Source organism: Cyprinodon tularosa, unplaced genomic scaffold (assembly GCF_016077235.1).
Source record: "Cyprinodon tularosa strain WSP-4 unplaced genomic scaffold, ASM1607723v1 ctg45, whole genome shotgun sequence".
NCBI lineage: Eukaryota > Metazoa > Chordata > Actinopteri > Cyprinodontiformes > Cyprinodontidae > Cyprinodon > Cyprinodon tularosa.
Window position 1 is genome coordinate 2,690,275 of NW_024039174.1, and position 4,912 is coordinate 2,695,186.

Consider the following 4,912-nt stretch of genomic DNA (forward strand, 5'->3'; position numbering starts at 1 on the left):
GCATTGGTTATTTTCATACCTTTCAACACAAATATGCCTATTAGTGAATTGTCACTGCTTTTATCTCCTGCTGCACTTAACACAGCCAGCTTAAATTGGATTTCCAGCACACGTGACCTCGTTGGTATACAGGGTACAGTGGAAAAACTAGGATTGATCCAAACTTTAGCCTTGCCACCTCTTTCAAAATTAATTTCAAATCATTCAGTTATGCAGTTAGTAAATAACAAAGGTGTCAAGTAACAAAGTACAAATACTTCATTACTGTACTTAAGTAAACTTTTTAGGAATCTATACTTTTACTCCATTACTTTTCTTTTTTTCCTACTTCTGACTTCTACGCATTACATTTTCACACATGTATCTGTACTTTCTATTTCTTACATTTTTAAAACAAACATTACTCAATACTCTTGGCTTCGGTTTAGTGTTTATAAATATTTATTTCACGTCATGTGTGTCATCCAATGCAGATCACTGGCGCCATCCACATCTAGTGAAAACTAGTGTGATTGGATGAATCATATAACGCAAACACTCATTGGTTAGCTAAAGGAAATCATCAGAAGCAAGCAGGTATTCTTCAAACTGCAAACATGAATTGTCTATGCCATGCTACAATGTTGGATTCAGAAAAAGATGTTGAAATTTCTGAAAGGTCGGACACAGGCGAGAGCGTATCGGGAGATCAACAGGACCTCCCTCATCCTTGGCCTTGTCTCAAAGAATTTTTCGAAATAGTCGAACAATTTAGCTTTTAGTTCACATAGTGGCATCTGGCTGTTTTTTTTTTTTTTTAAGTTACTTTATACTTTTATACTTTAAGTAGTTTTTGGAGCACATACTTCTTCACTTTTACGTGAGTAAAGAGGTCAAGTTGATACTTCAACTTTGATACTTATTGGATTCAAAAGAGTAAAGCTTATGATATTCAGGCTGCTGATGTGGGCAAAGATGGAAGACGGAGAAAACAAGCAGAACACAGAAAAGACAACTGAACCGAGCAGGAAGGAGCACAAGTGTTGGTAAAATAAAAAAACAAAAGTGGAATAGGTAAAACAGGAAGTAATTAGAGCACAAAGGAAAGAGGAAGGCTCTAAGAGGAGGAACCAGGCTCTAAAAGAGGGGGAATCCTGTCAATTATCTATCATCACTTGGTGCTTTTACAGGTAAAGAGCCTCATTTTGAGCTAACTACAGAGAAAAAAGCCTTAGAGCTGAAACTGTGTCTTGGCAATGCATGATTTAGCCGTCTTTAAGTTGTGCAAGTAGGAAAGAGATATAAGTAAATGGGAACACCTTTTTTAACTTGTTGTAAATAACATTTGAATGAGACAAATGGGATAAAGGGATCAGTACAGGAAAGAAGGGAACAAAAGACTGCCATATTGAGGTGGTTCATCACATGGTGGCTTTTGGGCAGTTACATGGTAATGTTTGCTTTTATCCCCAGCAAATTATGTAATATATAGTCAGGATAATAAGTCACAAAATGATTAATTCATCTCCATCAAATTTACTAAAATAACATCTTCTTGACACCCTATATGTCACTCCAGCTCCTTAAGGAGGCAGAGACCAGAGATGCTTTATGCACAATTTGTTCGTCATAACATCGGTTCAATCCGCCCCTGAGAAATGGAGACAAGGGTGGAAACGTCAGGTTTGGCTAGGCACAGGAATCTGGTGTTAGCTGCATTTGTTCCTAATCTGCACTTGGACAAACTGTTGAGACTCTGCATTAGCTGCAAGGTAATTGGATTGTGTTGAAATAACTCCACATCCTGTTTCCTAGAGCTGCAGTCCTTTTCCTGCACCAGAGATGATCCCATGTTAAGAAACAAGCTGTCATTGAACATATAGTAGTATCTTTTATCAGATGATAGGAAGCATAACATATTTGAGCACAGCTGTACTCAGTGGTTAAGCTTGTGATCGACCCTCTAAATTCTAGCTTTCACTTGGGACTGAAAGAAATCTTAGATTAAAATAATAAATTAACAAGAACCTTGTTTTTTTTTTAGGTGAGGGGCAACATTTATATTTATGATAAGATAAAGTTTCAATTTCAGGAGTTTGTCTAGCTGCCAGTCCTCATCTGAAAGACAACAGATATCCCCTTTTTCTGTTATAACATATTTTATTGTCTATGATAGAATCAACAATCAATAAAACTTTTACGTTTTATTTCACGTTACAGTACATGCCACTGCCTTTTTGCACATATAAAAAAATAGAACTCATTTGCTTCTAGAAATTGAAATTCAACATTAAAATTCATTGCGTCCAGCTCAGCTCGAAGGTACTAAAAAGGTCACTTTATAGCATCTTTCTGAGCATTCAACACAGCAGCAGAGCTACGGGTACTAGAAATAAAGCCAAACTTACGATCCGCCTCGGCAGAAAAGTATTAATACTAACTAAAATGTGAAATTCATTACAAGAAACAAACAAAAAAATCATTTCTACCAGGCAGTCGCTGCCGACGAATTCCGCTGTCTCAGCATCAGTCTTGTTAAAATGCAAATCGAGCTATGTTGATATTGTAACAGACTGAAATAATTGCAAAAAGGAACATAAAGTGCAACACAGTAGAATATGTAAATTAATTAACATCTGTTACCCTTCATGACCATTACTGATTCAAAACAAATAAATTAAACTTCTCTTTAGGACTGCAGAACACAACAGAAAATGTGACTCTTCTCACTGGCAGTAATAATGTTTCAGAGGTATGGGTCTTTATTTTTTAACCACTGAAAAACAACTAAACACCCATGCATTTCTAAAGGGTCTTAAAAGTCTGTTTTTTCTGTAGAATGGGTCCATAACTCTGATAAAGAACATCTCTAGATTGTAAAAGTAGAGCAGAGCAATGTTGAGAACTTGGTCCAACAAGTGAGAGGCTGAGCAGCCAACAGCCAGTAAGGTTTCATATTCACATGCAGAGTGTTGAAGTGAACAGTAGGTGGTGAAGGAAGTGAGGCATGGCGAGGTTGTTTAGCGCATCTCCCCAAAGTTGAGAGTGTACCACATAAACTTCATCTTGTCCAAAATACACGTAGTTTAGGAGGCTAGTGATAAAAATACAAACTGAGCTCCATTTGTCATTAAAAACCACGTCATTTCAGACATTCTAAAATTATACAGAGGACACAAACACATCACCGCCATACAGGTATAAGCGGTTATTTTAACTGCAAATTGAAATCTAAATAAGTATTTTTTTTCTTAAAATAAGTGCATTTTTTCTTGAATTAAGGAGGTAAGTGAGACACTTTGCCAATGGAATAAGACAATTTACATTTAAAATAAGAAAAAAAACTATTGCTTTGTCTTATTTCAAGTGCATATTGTCTTATCTTAAGAAAAAAAAATCCATTTGCAAGTTATCTTATTTACCTACTCAAGTTAAGGGTAAATAGACTCAATTTAAGACATTTTTACTTATTTCTAGATTGTTTTTGCAGTGTTGTTTCAGTTTTTTTCCCTGTGGCTGATTCAGTTTGCAGTTTTGAAGCTGGTTCTTTAGATATATATGGAACATTTCATGATTCCATGCTTTAGTGAAATACGATCATGGACACAGAAATATAGAAGCTGCCCTTTGAGCGAAGCTTGAATCATCAGAGAATCAGACTGCCAACTGGGGAGCAACCATCTATCATTTCCTGTTCTGTTTCTGTTTAATGCGGTTATCAAAATGTGTCTAACTCGAGTTACGTTTCTTAAAACGCGAATCTTAAGAACTTATCAGAGCAATCCTCTGGCAGATTCCCACTCAGAAGCCTACGTCTCTCTCCATATTCCCCACTCCCATTCAGACCATACACAGCATATATGGAACATACACCAAACCCCACGTTGAAAGAGAACTTCAGGAGTGACGCGCTGGAAAACGCAGCTTTGAAATACTGCAGTGCCTTTAAAAGATGAGGGCCTATTTGAACCGTTTCCCCATGCAGAAAAGGCTAAATCTTGCTGCTCAGTTTTCAGCTTTACTGTAAAAACTTTACAACTCCATGAAGTCTGCAGAGCTGCGAACAGATCACTGAGCTCCAGCCTTTTCTGCATTTGAAAGTTTAAAGCACTTTAATGCAGCTCTTGATCAAGTTTTCTGAAAAAGAGTGGTTTCACTGAGCTTTTTCAGATTGGATCACAAATCTCTACCAATTAGAAATGTTTGGGGACATGTAAATACTTCAACCACGCGCAGTATGCGTTAGAATTTAAACAAAGAACTCCAACCAGATAGAAATTAGATTTTCTTATCTATTCGACTTAATAGAGACAACAGTAGCTTATCAAAATATTCAGATATTCTACTGAAAGTAAAAACATAGCAGCTAAAGTTTTAGCAAAGTGGACCGTAGTTGTTTTCTACCTCTACATTCAGTGTTGCCTTATTTTATCTATTGCTTTATTTCCACTTTTCTTTTCTGTTCATCTATACAATTATCCAAAGTGTTACCAGGCTCTTTAGTTTTAACAGTGACGGTGGGAAAAGTTGAACTGAACTTAAAATTGAACACAGTAGTTATGGTTACCTCTGTGTTTGCTTAATTCGAGTTCTGTCGCCACACTGAAGAAAAATAGTTTCCCGATTCATCTTTAGCGGCTCAACCTAGATTCTGTAAGACAGCAATAAGCCTTTTCCCATCTTTTTTTACCCAAAGCTAAAATGATTCAGTTTTTAAATGTGTAAAAACAAGCTTTAAAAGGGCTTTACTGTTAAAACTTGGAGACTAACGTCATAAAAAGAAAAACATGTTGTTCACATTTTCAACCAGAAACTTTTTGTTTATCATTTTCTTCTCAGCCTCAGAAGAGACTTTGAATCAAAATGATCCTGTTAACCATGGATGCAGGACTATGGAAGTAGGCCAACGATCAATTCACAGATCTAAACTATA